A 17,961-nucleotide genomic window follows, 5' to 3' on the forward strand; every position below is an offset into this window, starting at 1 on the left:
CAACATGGTATCCTTCTGGAGTGGCTTTGGGAATGAGCGGGCTCCGTGCTGTCCTGGTTACTTCCTTCTTCCTCTGTGGCTGCTCTCAGTGTTGACAGGAAGTGAGAAGTCCAGCCCTCATCCCCTGCTGTGCGGGGTCCCACAGGGTTTGAGACTCTCTCCACTTCTTTTTAACATCTAAATGAAGCCACTGGGTGAGATCATTCACCACCATAGACTGAGATGTATCATCGATATGCTTATGACACCCAGCTATATGTCTCAACCCATAATGAGTTAAGCAATGCTGTGACCCCCCCCTCCTCTTTTGCAGTACTTGGAGGCTTTAAGGGCTGGATGGGGAGCAATGGGCTAAAACTGACCTCTGGGAAGACAGAATGGCTCTGAGTTTGGTATTCTTTGGTCCATGGAGAATTGCCATCTTTGGTCTTGGATGGGATGACTCTGCTCCAGAAAGTCCCACTGCATAATCTGGGGGTTCTCCTGGACTCACCATTCCTGCTTGAGAAGCAGGTGGCAGCTGGGGCCAGGAGGGCCTTTGAGCAACTGCAGGTTGTGTACCAGGTATGTATCTTCTTGGACCAACAATCCTTGCTCATAGTCACTCATGTCCTGGTGACTTCCTGTCTTGACTATTACAACACTCTACATGGGGTGGCCCTTGAAAAGTATCTGGAAGCTTCACTTGGTTCAAAATGCAACGGCCCAATGGTTTTGTGCAGACCCAGGTGTGCACGTCACGTCTCCTGCAGCAGTGGCGGGGGTGGGGGGGGGGTGAGGTTGCATTGTCTGCCTATTTTCTTCTGGATACAATTCAAGTTGTTGGTTGTCACTTTTAAACTCCTACATGGCTTGGGACCAGAGGATAATCTCTTCCTGGTTACATCCACCTGACCTACCAGATTGGGGAGGCAGGGAATTTTGTGGGTTCCCTTCTCATAAGAACATCATCTCCGGGACATTAGACTGGCCCCCATATTGACACTTTTGCAAGGCCCTGAAGATCTCGCTTTGCCAACAACCCAGAGGAATAGAGTCCATTAAGTGGCTTGTTTGATTGACTGCTGTTGCACGGGGTGGGGGAGGTTATTTTTACTATTATTTATTGGGTTTTTATTTTTTATCAGCTGTCCAGAGTCACTGAGACTCTGTGGGCTTATAGTGGGCAGCTATATAAATTCTCTAAATAAATAAATAAATCAAAAAATTTCTGTGTTTGCACCAGCTGCTGAACCATTGACTAGTTTCAGACACTGCATAATAGGTTAATTGGTGGTTGACCAGAAACAGAGTTGGAAAAAAACATTTTAGTTATGGAATCCAACCTTCTCTTCAGTACAGGAATCTTAAAATAGTTCTGATAAATAGCAGTCTGGCACTTAAGCATATCCAATGGGGAAAGGTGCCCTAAGTAAATAGATCCACTCTCAAACCACTTTTACTGTTACAGATTTTTTCCCCCCTTATCTCTTACATACATTCAGAATCTGCTTTCTGGTAGCTTAAATCCATTACTTTGTCCCCTTTACTCAAGAATCATAAAGAACAGCTCCTGACTTTCTTCTGTATGATCTACTTTCAGTATCTGAAGAGTGCTATCATATTACCCCTCAGATATCTTGATGTTACGGATGTCTGTTTTTGGATTTTGTTTAAGTATCAAGTTCTTATGGGCATTGTGAATATACAGAATTCTCCTCTACAAAGAAGACCTCTGGCAGGGCTAAAATTCTCATGTGTAGAAACTCTACACATTTATAGTTCATATTCCAAGCTCACATCAAAATGCAGGCACTAGAAAAACATTTCTTTGAAGAGTGTACCTGGAAAATTAAAAAGTTTATTCACATGATCAATTCAATCAATGTTTGATGGGAGCAAATGTCACCCCACAGTATTAAATGCAGCTTACACATATTTAAATGTATATGTCAGAATTCAGTTATATTTCATTTCTATCTATCTCCTCTGATATAAAAACCAATTCTTACTATTTCCTGGATTCTGTCATACTAAGGGGGAGGGGGGTATGCATGGGGGTTTTACTACTTTTACTTCGTCCATTCACAAAGTAACTTTTTGTTGATTCACTTCGGGTCTGCTAACCATAACAATGTGGCCATCTGCCTTTCATCCTATGCCCCTCTGACCTTCACCTCTTTACCGGCAGCAAGGGAAAAGTGGGGCGGGGAAGATGCAACACCTGGGATCTGGGTAAAGAGAGGATTGAATGATCCTGAGGAGGGAGGGAGCTGAACTGATATTATCTTTCCTGGAGTTAACACCTAGTAATCTGCTGGTTTGAATCGCCCAGAACTGCGGGGTGGGGGGGTTGCTTGGGAACACTTTAAAACATTGAATGGTGGGGGGAATCCCTCAGATCCTGTCTAGCATGCCTACTATCAATTTATCTTAATAAAAATTCCTGTTGGAAGAGACCGTATCCAAGAGTTCTGTTTTCTTATGATGTAGATTGAAGTGGGTCCTTACAGTATATATCTGTGTAGACAGCAATCAAAACCGAGGCTTGCTGGTTGGTAAGACTGCTGACTAGTAAGCCCAGGGTTCTGTTCATACCAATTGGTAGTCGGAAGAACAGGGAAAAAGCCATAATCCCTTCACACTCTAGTCTACACTGATTCATTTAACTATCTGCTGATGATCTTGCACCAACCTCCAAACCAAGGGGTCAACTCTATTGAGTAGACTGAGGTTTGTGAATTAAAATTGAGTCAACTAAGCCACTAGTGCAGGGATCTTCAAACTTGGCCCTTTTATGACTTGTGGACTTCAACTGGCTGAGGAATTCTGGGAGTTAAAGTCCACAAGTCATAAAAGGGCCAAGTTTGAAGACCCCTGCACTAGTGATTAACTTACAATGTTGTCTGCTTCACACCATACAAAACTAATGTTTAATATGGCTTATTGGTCCATTGCACTCACAAATTCTAATAATGCAATTGTGCATACTTATTGCGACCCACTTAAACCACAGTATTAATACTACAGTATTTCAACGGCCTCCGTCCTTCCATTTTTTTATTCTTAATAGTGTGACCCACCCTGAAATAAGCATGTAAATCTACCAATAAATAAAGTGACCAATATAAACCTACAAGAGTCATACATATCTTTGGGGTGGAAAGTAGGTAGAAAGTATAAATGGGAAGCCTGCCTTTCATACTTTCAGACGGTGCTTTTTTGTGGTATATTTATAGGTCTTTCCAGTGCTTTTTTTGTAAAAGAAAAAGGTGCCGGAACTCACACATGTCATACAGCCCACCTTGCCTACCCTACAAGGTTCCATCCAAAAAAGGTGCCGGAACTCCGTTCTGAGCATTCTATGAGGAAAAAAAAAAGCCCTGCTTTCAGATATTCACATCTGGGCAAACAGATGTGCATACTAGAAGTTGAGGGTGGCACCCAAGCTCCTCCCTCCGCTAGTTCATCTTCAGCGGCCAAACAGAACGAGTCGAGGGTACATACTGAAGACCTCCTATTCACCCAGGCAAAAAGTAATCCAATCTCCTGGCCTGAATGGGCGATGTCTACAAAGAGCGGGACCGGGCTGTGATGTGAAAAATAATAATAATAATAATCACGTGAAATGAACCAAGCCGACCAAAGGCGCCTGTGCCGCTTCCCCTAGCCCAGAGGTCAGCAACCTGAAACAGTGAAAAAGCCACTCGGAACCGGTTCCCTCACAAAAGGAAAAACTGGGAGCCGCAAAAAAAATGTGTGCACATGTGCATACATGCACGCATGCGCAGGACAGGGTTTGACTGAAGAGTGGAGCCAAGGCGAGATATGCACCTACCCTGCATATTTGAATTGATTGGTTGAACTTTTTTAGTCCCACTTTTTTTTTTTTTTTGGACTGCACATGGCAGAGGACTGGGAGCCGCGGGAGACGGCTGAAAGAGCCGCATGCGGGTCCGGAACCACGGGTTGCAGACCTGTGCCCTAGCCGCATTCCGCAAGCCTGGGAAGCAGCAGCTGCCGCCCTGCCGTGCAGCGCGCGAGCAGGGGAGAGCCGTCAGCGGCGCTTCTCCTACCACGTCTGAAAGCGGGACGCGGGAAGCGGAGGTCGCGCCTGGCCACCCGCCGCGGCTCCAATCTCCAGGGCAGAGGGGCGCGGAGGGACGATGATGCTGACGCCGGAGAGGCGCCTTTTTAAGTTAAACTCGTTTTCCCTCCTCCTCTCCACCCCCCCACCCCCGACGACCTGCAAAGGCAGCAGCTCGACTGAAGCAAGGCTGCCGCTGCCGCCACCATGATGCTCCCCCCTTTCTTCAGCCGCCAGCCCCGTTCCCCTGCCTCCTGGTTCGGCAGGAACTGAACTGTCGTTGCACAGGAAGTAGCGCCTGCTGGGAGCCCACCCGGACACACACACACACACACACACACACACCCACACACAACAGAGACACACTCGACCACACTCGCACAGGCAGCTGGTTCTGCCGCACTCTGGGCACAAGGCTTCATCCCGGCGCCGCTATAAGCAACCGGATTCCTTTACGCCCTTTTCCGGAGCGGCGTTCCCAGCCTCCGCAGAGCAAAAAGCAAAGGCGGCCGCTCGGGTCGCCGGCGCCGAAGAAAAGTGGGCGCGCGGCTGCTTTAACGGGGAGAAAGACGAAAGGGGCCGCGGCCGCGGCGGGATCGAGGCTCGGGGAGCCGAGCTGGGGAGCAGCCGCCGAGAAAGAGGTTCCGGGGGCGGCCAGGACTGCAGGTTTGTGCCGCTTCGGCAGGAACTCCTGATGCTGCAGCGAGGCCGGGCGGGCTGATGGGAGATCACCTTCCCATTCCGCCCACCCTACCACCACCACCACCAACCCCACCTCGTCGGGAGATAAGCTTGACTCGCTTTAGAGCTCCGACGATCCCCCCCCTCCGCCCCCTCTTCTGAGCGTTGTAGCCTCCTTTCTTCCTGCAAAGCCCTTCCACGCCGCCGTCTCTTTGCTGCAGTCCTCCCAGGATCCCCGCTCTCTACCCGGTCCGCTCCTTTTTGCCCGACTGTCGGCTCCCTCCGCTGGCTTTTTCTTTGCGCGTGACCTTAATGGATTAATCCGCTTTTCCACCCTTGGCCAAAAAAAAAAAAACCCCCACAAAACAACGGCGTGAAAGCTCCGGTTTCGCTTCGGTGCGTTTGTAAGGGGAGCGAACGTCCCCCTCCTCTGGTAGTTTCGTCCCTTTCTCCGCCAGCTTCCGCTCGGTGGGTGGATGTGGCTGCCTCTGAGGGGTTGCTTGTACGTGTGTAAGCGCGCGTGTTACTTTCGCGTTGAGTTTTTCCGTTGAATTGGAGGCGTCTCGTTTTCATTTGCGCAAAGCCAGCGCATCCTATATGGTTGACACGCCACGCCTTGGTCCTATAGCCGTTCAACGTGTCCTCTCGTTTGCTGTCTGTGAAAGCTCTGCGTTTTCTTTCTGCTCTTCTTCGTTGCTTCTTCGCACGCTTGGCTTGAGTTTGGTGCTGGCAAAGGGGCAGGCTTCTTGAAAGCTAGTTGGGACCATTACGTTGCATCTGATCTGTTGGCAGCCAAGGACTGCACTGTGGAGAGAATGCAATTACTGTAAGGAAAATGAGTGTTTTAGAATAATTAATGGCAGACTGAAAAAGGTTGTCATCCTTCATTTGATCCTGCCAGAGTGTGCCATTGTGTTCAGATGATATACATTATTAAATTAACCTAGTTGCTTTTGTTCACACAATACACTGAACTGTAAATTAATTATGTAGGCTAGAATCACATGATACATTAAACCATTAACTAGCATGTAGTATGAACCCATCTATACAGATAATTTGTGGTTTCATAGATTGTGCAAACCCCCCCCCCCATTAAGCATGTTTTAACTTTCATGGTTGCACTTATAATTAAAAAGTTCATCTATGCCAATCAGCTGTGCATTATACTAACTAGCCTTGTAGCCTGTATTATTTGTGCTATGTAAGTAGAACTAAGGTTCTTGGAAGTGAATTATACTGAGTACAGTAGTTGCTGATTCATAATCAGCTTTCTCTCTTTTACACACACACCCCTAGTATGTGAGTGCTACTGTATTTTCCAACTTTTAGCCTTTTATGCAGAGACGGATAATTTCTAAATAAATACAATAAGTCATTCAGTGTTTGTGTAAGTTTATCAATACGGCATGCAAAGTTCTTTGATTACAATGTGTACCCAAAGATAGGGAATTCGCATTAAGGCCTTGGTGTTACAACATTCTTACTTTACAATTCTCTTTATTATAGAGTCTTGCAAGCAAATGCCATTCCACCCAGAATAAATAAATAAATGTAGAGATAGAAACATATCTGAAAGAAACTGGTAGGGCAATCTAGTTCTCTAATATTTAGTTTTCTAAGTGAAACAATTTATGTAACAGGTGTTCTTATTTTTTTCATATTTAGCACGGCCAAGTTGGATGGAGAACTGTCCATTCTGGACTCTGAAGTTGTGAGAGGAAACCCACAGAGAGGGAGCTAATATGAAGGACTACAGTGAAGGGGCAGTTTCCCAGGAAGTAGGGTGCATATTCCAAAAAAAAAAAAAAGAAGGGGGGGCAAGAGGCAGCACAGTCTGGAGATGGACAGCCCATTAAGAAAGTGTTCAGATAGCCAATTTCCTAGCTAGGCTCATAATAGTAAGGATTTAGTCTGGAAAGATTCTGTCTATTATGTGTAAGTAAATAAAGAACAGAACTCTGGCTGAACTGCTCCACAACATTTTTGCACTTAGCCTAAAAAAAGATAAACATCAAGATAAACTGTATTTTGTCCTCGGCTACTTTTCTGAAATTTATAGTAAAAGTTACTGGGTTGCATCCAGTTAGTTTCACAAGTCTCATTCAAGTGCTCAGGTTCATTAATTTCAACATACAGTATGTCCCATTTATTCAGTGGTTTTCAAATGAGATTCACTGTCCAACTTTGATGCCAAATACTTTCTTTTGACAAAAGTAGATTTCTGGAAGGGGTGTTTTTTTTTTCCTGCTTCCTACTCCTCAGGTATACATGCAATGTGATTAATGTTGGTTCCCTGTGTTCCGTGGGTTTAATCTTGATGTTAACAAGAATTTTTTTTGCATCATTTCTTATGTTTTCCACATCTATTGTATAATGCCATTGTGTACTAGAGCTTAGTTTGCTTTTAACTGATTTGCCATATATTTTTACATTTTTTCTTGAATGTTACTGGAGTGTGTGCATTTTATCTCTTGAGGCTCATGCAGTTAGAATTTTGCTCTAAAAATTTATTTCAGCAGTTTCTGAGAAATTGTGCATTTCAAAGTTTTGATTTCAGTTTAGTTTAATATGCTAACGAAAATGATATTTTCTATTTCTGAATTTCCAATTCTGAATTACCGTTTGGCTACTCCAATTCATTTGACTTTCCAGATGATGGGCGTGTGATTGCATTTGTTGCTTGCTACTAACGGATGCAATTGTTGCAGGCACTTCAATAAATCACAGAAGAAATCTTCCAGAATCCTTACGTAATTATATATTTCTCATTGTCTGGCATAAATTCAAACATATTTTTTTTTTACAAAAGTGTAATTAAAAAGATCTTGGAAAGACGTATTGGGGAACACAATGACTATCATCATCATCATCATCATGCCAGTTTGGTTTGTTAGTTAAGGCTAGAAACCAGGAGACTGTTTTGTTCCTGCCTTAGGCGTGAAAGCTGGTTGGTGACTTTGGGCCAGTCATTCTCTCTGAGCCCATTTATGTCAGGCTCTGGCGACAAATCAGTCAGCCAGTTGCTGTCACAACCAATAGATCAACACTTGGTTGATTCCCCTCCTCCCCAAAACAAACAAACAAACAAACCTGGACCCTGCTTTTGTGGAAAAATGTTAGGAAGAAAGATGTGTGCATATTTGGAGTGTATTTTTCTGTTTATAGAGATAACCTTATGAGAAAAGCTCTTTAAAGGTGCTGTATCTCATTATTGAACTTTGGAACGCGACACAAGTAGTTGGCTAACTAGATACCTTGGATCAGATTGGTCACGGCATAGACAAACATTCAAACATCTGTTACAATATGTTCTAGCTCTTCTAGGATCAGTTCTGTAATCTCTTGGGTCCTGGCTGTCTGCTTCTATGATCTTGTTTTTATTCACTTTTTGGTTATGAACCCCTGGGTTTCCTCAGGTTTTTACAGTAGCTTCTCATTCACTTTAAAGATTCCTCAAAAGATCAGATGCCCAAGTATTCCTGTTAGACTTAATAAATTCCTAATTTGGGCATCAAGTCTAGTGAAACAAAAGCAAATGTTGTTCTTATGTTGTTTTGTTCTTTCTATTATCCATCTTATGTTAGCAATTTGATTTTGTGTCCTTCTCTGAAACCTGCCTGTGAATCTGACCTCTCCTGTCCCCCCCACCTTATTCTATTCTTTGTAAAATCTTAAGCAAAACTTTGTTGAGAGAAATTAGTGCTATGGTTTGATAATTACTCATTTTTCTTTCAGTTTGGTTTTTAGTATAGAATATATTTAATATGTTTGAATGTTTTCATTCTCTAGACACGTAGCATAGGTGCATGTTTGTTGAAATAAAGCTATTCGTTTAACTTCTTGTATGGCTTTAAACAATATTTCAGGGTTTCCTCATGTAACAATGTATTTATGTCCTGTAGTAAAGAACTTTTATATAATCTTTCCTGAATGTATTATCTCTAAAAAGGTAAAGGTAAAGGTTCCCCCGCACGTCCGTGCTAGTCGTTTCCAACTCTAGGGGCCGGTGCTCATCTCCGTTTCAAAGCCGAGGACGTCTCCGTGGTCATGTGGCCGGCATGACTAGACGCCAAAGGCGCACGGAACGCTGTTACCTTCCCACCGTAGTGGTCCCTATTTTTCTACTTGCATTTTTTACGTGCTTTCGAACTGCTAGGTTGGCAGAAGCTGGGACGAGTAACAGGAGCTCACACTGTTACGCGGCACTTGGGATTCGACCCGCCAAACTGCTGACCTTCTGATAGACAAGCTCGGCGTCCTAACCCACTGAGCCACCTATATATTAATTATTGTTACTATTATTATTATTATAGTAATTATTATTACTCTATATAGTAATAATAGTACTATCTCTACTGTTTGTCATTGCATTGATTCCTCTGTGAACTATACTGAACAAGTCAGGTTATGGTTAACAAACATAACAAACATAAACATCTGCTGGGCTCTCCCACATCCTTTACATGATGATCTGAAGTTGAAAAGAAAAGCCCATCTGAAATGGAATCTCTCTGAATATATAGCCAAGGTATTGCATTGGAATTTGGACTGGAGAAATGTGCCATCCTTACCATAAACAAGGGGAAAATAGTGGAAACAGAAAGAGTCAAGATACACTGGAAATAACTTCAAGAGTCTGGATGAAGATGATCACTACCAATACTTGGACATTCTTCAGGCTGACAATGTCAAGCTTACTGAAGTCAAGAGTGAAGCTTTTAAAGTTCAAAGTTGGTGAAGGAAATGCTATCAAAGTAATTAATATCTGGACAATTCCAGGCATTAGATATACAGCTGGCATAGTGGAGTGGCCTCAAGCAGAATTAAAAAACTTGGATAAGAAAAAAATTAAAAAAAACGACAGTCACACAATTCATTCACACAATGATGTACTTACCAAGGAGTGTAGGTGGAGATAAAATACTGCGAGTATACCAGACAATTGAAGAAGAATTAAAAGGACATTGGAAGAATATCTGAAGGATAGTGAAGAAGATGTACTGTACTGAAGTTAGTACACTAAGAAGGTTTACTGTGTATCAGAGAGACCACATTGGCTTACAAGAAAGACTAAGTGAAGAATAGAAAAGAGATATGGCAAGGCAAAGTACTTCATGGACAATACACACACACACAGAGAGAGGACAGGACAAAAAGATCTGACAATGGCTAAGGGCAGGAAAGAGGCAGAGGGATTAATTCTGGCTGCACAAGACCAAGCCTTAAGAACAAATTCATATAAAGCCAGAATTGAGAAGACACCACAGACAGTAAATGCTACCTCTGCAAAGAAGCTGAAAAAATAGTGGACCACTTAGTTAACTGCTGCAAGAAGATTGCACTGCCTGACTACAAGCAATGGCACGACAAAGTAACAACAATGGTGCATTGGAATATTTGCATGCTATTAATAAATAATTGTAATATTTAATATTGTTAAACAAGAATATCTGCCTATCCCAGGTCATTGGGAAGGACTTGATAGTGGACAAAAATGCCAAATTCAGTCAAAACATCAGACTGACCAGCCATAATAATAGTATGCTGCCTTATACCTAGTAAGTCTAGGGGGGGTTTACAATTGTTAAAAACTTTTAAAACCAGAAATAGTACAAAAGCACACAAGACAAATGGACAAGGATGGCAAAGAAAGCAACCCCAGAGGGAAACAGAAAGAAAGGGACATCAGTCATCCTCTCCAAAGCCTGGGCGATGATCCAAAGCTTCAGGACTCTTTGAAATACCAGTAGGTTGGTATCCATTCATATCTTGGACATTTTATTCCAAAAGTCAGGTGCTGCTACAGAGAACACATGATATCAAGATCCAGAAATTGGCATTGTTTTAATTGATGGAATTTAGAATGGGTCAGCTCTGCCAGTTCAAACCAGCCAGGCAAGATACTGTATTTTCTGGCGTATAAGACTACTTTTTAACCCATGAAAATCTTCTCAAAAGTCAGGGGTCGTCTTATACGCCGGGTGCTGAAAATTTAGGGACAGGGCTGGCTGGAAAACCTGGAGCGGATCTCCCATTTAGTCTGCACAGGGAAAGCAGGACCAATTGGAGAAGAAGCTGCAGTCTGTGATTTTTTACAGGGTTTATAGGGTTTCCTGCCTTAGCAGTGGGTTGGACTAGATGACCTCCAAGGTCCCCTCCAACTTATTATTATTATTATTATTATTATTATTATTATTATTATTATTATTGTTGTTGTTGTTGTTGTTGTTGTTGTTATTTAATCCACTTGCACTGTTTTATGTTTACATGTTTGATGACAAACAGCCTTATGTTTATAAGTGACAGTTTTCCTACTAAGCACCTGCATGTCATAAGCATTTGAATTAAAATTACCATATTAAAATAAAATCTGATGTTTTTTAATTTTTATTTAGTGTGCATTGGAAGAGGGGTAGTCTTATACGGCGAGTATAGCCCAAACCCTATAATTTAACAGGAAATGTAGGGGGTCGTCTTATACGCCCAGTTGTCTTATACGCCGGAAAATACGGTATATACAGATATATACAGAGAGGTTTCAGTATTTCCCATCTCCTAACCTTATCTTGATTTTTCATCTGATACTTCGGTGGTTTCTGTTGAATCTTCCTATAAGGAATGAAACTAAGGAGGAGGGAACAGTGGTTCCCAGGATATGTGTGTATATATAATGTATACCTCATATACTGTATATCTTGTCAGCAGTAAAAAGATTAATTTACGTTAATATACTTGCCTGAGGTGTATCTGAGAGCTTCTATTGAATAAATGTTGGCTATTGGGTGAGCCTTGTACCAAGCCTTACAATTCTTCCTAACCTGTGAAACTTGCCGTAATTTATTTCATCTTCTAAGAAACATCTTCCATTTCTTGTCCCCCCCCCTTTGTTAAAATTGGTCTTGGTCAGGCATATCTTTTTAAGCCTTTTACTTTGGAAAGTCACATAAATTGTCATTCTGTCTCAAGGCTTTTGTTGTTTAACTTTCTTCAGCTATGGTGATAGCTTCTTCTGATAGCCACTTCAATCTTGCTATTTTAAAATTTAGGATTTTTTTTTCCATTTTTCACAATGCCTCTTGGCGGAGGTTCTGTTTCACATAAATTTTCCTTGTCCTCCATAGCAAATCTCCATGTGCTTTCAGATTCAAAGGCAAACTCTGTTTCAGAGCATACAGAAAACAAATTTCACGTAGCTTCTATTTGGAAGTCTTTAAAGCAGCTGTGCTTTTTTACAGGATATCACAGCTGGTCTTTGCAGAGGCAGTACAGTCCCAAAGAAAACCGTATTTGGTTTAAACTGTGCCACCTGTGTGCCCTTACACATCCTGAAGCAGCTAATTACCTTCAAATCTTAAGGGCTGCCAGCCCTCCTGGGTAACCAGATGAGCTCAATTGTATAAGGCTACATTAACAGAATCTTACAAGTCTAAAAGTACAGACTTCCTACCTGCCACTTTTAGCTGCTAGATCAGTTAGGATGAATATTTTCTCCGTTTGTTTCTTTGATGGTTAACTGATGGGGGGGGGCTATGGCGTCTCTGGTCTGATAAGTTTCCTAGACAGTATCTCCTTTTTCTTTTCTTCAAGGTTATACATGTATTCCATAACAAAGACTGTACAACTTGAAGACTGCTCCGATTTTCTAAGTTTATCCCATATATACAACACCAGTACATTAAGTTTTGTTCTAAAATCCTGTACTTTTAAGTATCTCAGCTAGTTGGATTGTACAATCTCCACCTTTTGTTTCCTTTACCACACTACCCTGCTTCATAAGCCAATCCTGGTTGCCTTTGGGAACAGCTTTTAAAGCAGGGGTGTCAAACTCAATTTCATTGAGGGCCGCATCAGCATTGTGGTTGCCCTCAGGGGGCCGGGTGGGTATGGCCAGGGTGGGCGTGGCCTACTGGATGGGTGTGGCTAGAGTGCATATGGCCTACTGGGTGGGTGTGGCCAGCTCTCCATCGTTGGCATCAAGGGTGTCTATGGGGGCCTGGGCAGGAGTGGGACAGATCTGAGGGTCTCTGGCAGAAGGAGGGTCTCTGGGCCAGGGCCAAGGCAGTGGGGGCCGTTCCCTCACTTTTTCCAGGGTGGCTTCGCGGGCCACATGAAACCACTTCGTGGGCCGGATCCGGCCCCCGGGCCTTGTGTTTGACATGTCTGTTTTAAAGCAACCACTTGAACCACTAAAAGATGCAGCTCTTTAATGCTTCAGTGAAAGGTGCTTTGTATAGGATTTTGTGCATTGTGAAGCACCTTCTTTGAAAGGTTTGCACAAATGTGTGTGTATGTATGTGTGTGTGTGTGTGTGTGTATATATATATATACCATTTGATTTCAGTATTTTTAAGTAACATAAAAATAGTAGAAAGCATGTTACTTTGATAGTTCTTATGTAACTGTACAAAAACTATTAAGTGTGCTTTTTGCCCCAGGTTGCTATTAGAGTAGCCAGATATTTGTTAAAAGAGTATTGTTAAAGTTATCTATTTCAGTAAAGTAATGTTGGGGCTTCCTACAATATTTTACGATCCCCTGAATTTAGCTATTGTGGGTTTTGATCTGTTATATATTTCTGAAAATGGACTCAATTTTCAGGTTTAGGTCCCTTTATTACTTGGCAGGTACTGTTATTTATTATTGTGTATCTGTTTCCTGAGTACCTCACACACTGAAACTGCCTTTGAAAACCCACGCTACCTAAAGGGCAAGGATGGCAAGGCTCTCTTTAGGAAAAGGTTTCTGAAGAAACTTCATGTACAGAATTTTAAGTTATTCCCAGTCTTGGGTGGTTCTCTTTGTGACATTGGAGCATAGCCAGTGGCATAAAAAAGTATATGGCATTCTTGCTTGTGAAAATACTATGCTATTAGAACAGCTGAGACACTGGCACCAGGACAGAAGCTCTTGGCACTGGATTTGGTGAGGGAATTGGGAGAGCTGAAAAAGAAGTATTGAGCAAAGCAGAGTACACAAAGTAAGTTTGACCCTTATTTTGCTATATATGCTTCTCTAGAAATGTGCCTCTTTTTCCCTTTGAAGGAAAGTTTACAGGGAAAGATTATAGTGTAGTCCTGTTCCTTTTATATGATGATTGTCGCTTCCAGAAATTAAATGAACAACAACAACAACAACAACAACAATAATAATAATAAGTAAGTTGGAAGGGACCTTGGAAGTCATCTAGTCCAACCCCCTGCTCAGGCAAGAAACCCTATACCATTTCAGGCAAATGGCTGTCCAGTCTCCTCTTAAAAACTTCCAGTGTTAGAGCATTCACCACTTCTGGAGGCAGGTTGTTCCACTAATTAATTGTTCTGACTGTCAGGAAGTTTCTCCTTAGTTCTAGGTTGCTTCTCTCCTTGACTAGTTTCCATCCGTTGCTTCTTGTCCTGCTTTCAGGTGCTTTGGAGAATAGCTTGACTCCCTCTTTTTTGTGGCAGCCCCTGAGATATTGGAACACTGCTATCATGTCACCCCTAACCCTTCTCTTCGTTAAACTACACATACCCAATTCCAGCAACCGTTCCCTATTTGTTTTAGCCTCCAGTCCCCCAATCATCTTTGTTGCCCTAGAGCAGGGGTCGGCAACCTAAAAAAGAAAAAGAGCCACTGGGAACCGGTTCCATCACAAATTAAAAAAAGAGGGAGCCGCGTGCGTGTGTCCATGCACGCGCATGCGCAAAAAGGTTTTTTGCGCATGCGCGGACGCACGCGGCTGCCATTTTTTAAAAAATGAGATGGAACCGGTTCCCGGTTGCCCGATGGCGACGGCCCGTCTGCAAAGCTGCCGCTTTCGGCAGCTTTGCAGACGGGCCGTGGCAGCTTCCTCAAAGAGCGGCGCCCCTGCCCATTCCGAGAGGTGCGCGCGCACCTCTCCAAACGACCGGAGTTGCGCGCGCACCTCCCCAAACCTTTGGGGAGGTGCGCGCGTACCTCCGTGCGAAGGGGCAGCGGCGCCGCTCTATGAGGAAGCTGCCGCGTACCTCCGTGCGAAGGGGCAGCGGCGCCGCTCTATGCGGAAGCTGCCGCGGCCCGTCTGCTAAGCTGCCGCTTTCGGCAGCTTCACAGACGGGCCGCGGCGGGCTTCCTGAAAGAGCGGCACCGCTGCCCATTCGCGCGGAGGTACGCGCGCACCTCTCCAAAGGTTTGGGGAGGTGCGCGCGCACCTCCGCCCATTCGGGGAGGTGCGCGTGCACCTCTCCAAACGGGCGGTGCCAATCTCCATTTGGAGAGGTGCGCGCGCACCACTGCCCGTTGGAAGAGGTTGCCGACCTGTGCCCTAGAGTCTCAACATCTTTTTTACATCATGGTGACCAAAACTGGATGCAGTATTCCAAGTGTGGCCTTACCAAGGCATTGTAAAGTGGTATTAGTACTTCACGTAATCTTGATTCTGTCCCTCTATTAATGCAGCCTAGCACTGTGTTGGCTTTTTTGGCAGCTGCAGCACACTGCTGGCTCATATTGAAGTGATTGTCTACTAGGATTCCAAGATCCCTCTCACAGTTACTACTATTGAGCAAGGTACCACCTATACTATACCTGTGCATTTGATTTTTCCTGCCTAAATGTAGAATCTTACTTTTTTCACCATTGAATTTCATTTTGTTAGATAGCGCCCAGTGTTCGAGTCTGTCCAGATCCTCCTGCCAGCTTGGTGTCGTCTGCAAATTTGATGAGTTCCCCATCTATCCCCTCATCCAAATCATTGATGAAGATGTTGAAGAGCACTGGGCCCAGAACAGAGCCCTGGGGCACCCCACTACACACTTCCTTCCATGTAGATGCAGTTCCATTGAGGACCACACACTGAGTACGGCCTGTCAGCCAGCTATGAATCCATCTGGTGGTAATGCTATCTAACCCACATTTTTCTATCTTATCAAGTAATAGGTTGTGATCTACTTTATCAAATGCCTTACTGAAGTCCAAGTAAATTATATCTACAGTATTCCTCTGGTCCACTAGTTTTGTCACTTGGTCAAAGAATGTAATAAGATTTGTCTGGCATGATCTGTTTTTGACAAACCCATATTGACTTTTAGTGATGACTTTGTTTGCATCAAGGTGTTCGCTGATTTGTTGTTTGATTATCTTTTCCAGAATCTTCCCAGGTATTGAGGTCAGGCTGATAGGTCTGTAGTTTCCTGGATCTATTTTTTTCCCTTTTTTGAAGGTGGGAACTACAACATCTCTCTTCCAGTCCTCTGGTAGTTCCCCAGTGCTCCAGGAACTTTGAAAAATATAGTTCAGTGGTTCTGAGATTACATCTGCCAGTTCCTTGAGAACCTTGGGGTGTAATCCATCTGGTCATGGTGATTTGAACTCGTCTTGGCTGGATAGGTGCTCACTTACCATTTTCTTGCCTATCTTAACTTGCGTTTCTATTCTGTTTTTTATGGCACTGGTTTTGGTAGGTTGGACTGTTTTTTCTCTTTGTGTAAAGACAGATGCAAAAAATGAGTTAAATAGTTCTGCTTTCTCCCTGTTGCTTGTCACCTTCTTGCCACTTTCCCCCACTAATGGACCAATCATTTCCTTAACTTTTTTCTTGATTTTTATATGTTGAAAGAAACTTTTTTTGTTATTTTTGACTTTGGTCGCAAGCCATAGTTCATTTTGAGTCTTAGCTTTCCTTAGTTCATCTTTGCAGGCACGGGCTATTTGCTGATATTCTGACTTAGTTATGTGCCCCTCTTTCCAATTCTTATAGAATTCTATATAACTTTTCTTTAGTGCTGGCAAGCTTTTAAAAATTAACTGACTTCTACCGGGGAGAGCATTTGCCTTCATTTTAGTATTGTTATAGCATTGTGATTCATTCATTGTTGAACAATATTGTAATCCAATTTGAATTTCTTGAAATGTAGGCATTTTATATGCTTTCCACAAAGCGTTCAACAGGCCTGGTCCTTTTGCTTTCCCTGAGAAAATTAATACGCCTTTGAGTCCTATATAGCAGACTTTGGCAACCTGATATCTTGCACATATTGTGAAATCCAACTCTCTTAACCTGATGCCAGACCAGCCATGAACATTGTAGCTGGGAAAAATGGAAATTATAGTTGAAAGACTGGCTCTGGGACAGCTGTTTTATTTAACTTGTTAGAAATAAAAGCCATTGATCTCAGTGGCATTTACCCATGACAGAAATATAGAATGATTTTGTTGCATTTACAGAAAATGCTGTCAGGACTTAAAGAAAACACAAATAGTTTTTTTGTAAGCCATAGTGGCTGGGGTACCAAATGATATTAAAGGCAATATGGATGGATTTGCATGTCATGCTGGGCCCAATACAAGCAAATTGCATTAAATGTGAAGATATTAGGAATTTTTAAATTAAACCATGGATTGCTAAATAACCAAATGGATAGAGTTCCCATACCTGTTAAGCCAGAAACTGTGGTTTTCAAATCAGTCTAGCAGAGCTCACACAACACATTAAGCTAAAAAAGAAACCACCATCATTATGTGAAAAAAGCTTATAGTGTATGAATACACTATACATTGTCAGAATACAAGCGAATTTGAGGGCTAATCCACATGGAGCCCCATTTCTATCTGTCCTGTTTGCCATCGTTCACTCCCTAGAGACTAAAATGGACAATGTGAAATTTGAGCGGGCCCCGAACAAGGAGTATATATCGGAGGTGGTGACCCTTTGAGAGCTGTATGCAACGAAATTTCATTTTGATGTATGCCGATTGGTGTACATTCAAAGTGACAATAAAGTTATCATCATCATTATATTTATTCATTTAATAGGTGTAAATCCCACCTTTTAGGAGTTCAAGGCTGTCTACATAACACACCCTCCTCTGCTGCCATTCCAAAATCTTAAGACCTACATCATGCTGGCATGCAGAATATTTTATTTGAATCAGGTCTTTGACATTTAGGGAGATTAATAGTGGTGGGTAAGGAGTTTCATCCTAATTTCAGCAAGCAGATAACAGTGGTTATTCATTGTGGGCAGGAAGTTAAGCTCATGGCTACAAGATCATGCAATTCTTTTCCTTCTTCCTTTATTAATATTAATTTTATCTTTGAATGTGAGGAAATGTGGGACATAAATTTGGAAAATGGAGGGTCAGTATATCTAACAGTGAAGAAGAATGGGAATTTATTCTTATCATGCTCCAACAATTCTTGAAAAGAAAATTTGGGAAGCAGCAAGAATATATACAAACTTGGAAAATGTATGC

General features: G+C 42.7%; 1 protein-coding gene and 1 long non-coding RNA gene across 2 annotated transcripts in view; both read left to right on the plus strand.

Moving 5' to 3' along the window:
• Window positions 1-4,436: 4,436 nt before the first annotated feature.
• Window positions 4,437-17,961, plus strand: part of AGPAT3 (1-acylglycerol-3-phosphate O-acyltransferase 3) — an 87,005-nt gene continuing 73,480 nt past the window's right edge. The window contains exon 1 of the mRNA XM_083362463.1: window positions 4,437-4,732. The gene's annotated coding sequence lies outside the window, so the exon portion shown is untranslated. The remainder of the gene's footprint in view (window positions 4,733-17,961) is intronic.
• Window positions 13,678-15,383, plus strand: LOC310639977. Its single transcript, XR_014492445.1, has 3 exons — window positions 13,678-13,727; window positions 15,195-15,277; window positions 15,366-15,383. It is a non-coding gene; the product is annotated as an uncharacterized lncRNA (long non-coding RNA).

This window comes from Vipera ursinii, assembly GCF_947247035.1.
Source record: "Vipera ursinii genome assembly, chromosome: 4".
In the NCBI taxonomy this organism is placed as follows: domain Eukaryota; kingdom Metazoa; phylum Chordata; class Lepidosauria; order Squamata; family Viperidae; genus Vipera; species Vipera ursinii.